This window comes from Chlamydotis macqueenii, chromosome 16, assembly GCF_036417535.1.
Source record: "Chlamydotis macqueenii isolate bChlMac1 chromosome 16, bChlMac1.mat, whole genome shotgun sequence".
In the NCBI taxonomy this organism is placed as follows: domain Eukaryota; kingdom Metazoa; phylum Chordata; class Aves; order Otidiformes; family Otididae; genus Chlamydotis; species Chlamydotis macqueenii.
In genome coordinates, this window is record NC_141571.1 from 13,254,516 (window position 1) to 13,254,764 (window position 249).

Sequence of the window (249 nt, forward strand, 5' to 3'; positions counted from 1 at the left end):
TCTCCGAATGAGCCCCGACCGCCTCGGCCGCCCGGGCGGGGCGGCGGCGGCGGAGCGCAGCGCGGCCGGTAACTCGCACGCTGATTGGCTGCGGCGCGGCGGAATGTAAATGAATCCGGCGGCGGTCTCGCGCTGATTGGTTCGGCTTCTCGGCACGGGTAGCCCCGCCCTCCAGTCGCCGGCCGGTGAGGCTCTGCCGGGTCCTAGCGCCGGCACGCAACGGCTCCGTGGGCCCCGGCAGCTCGGTGG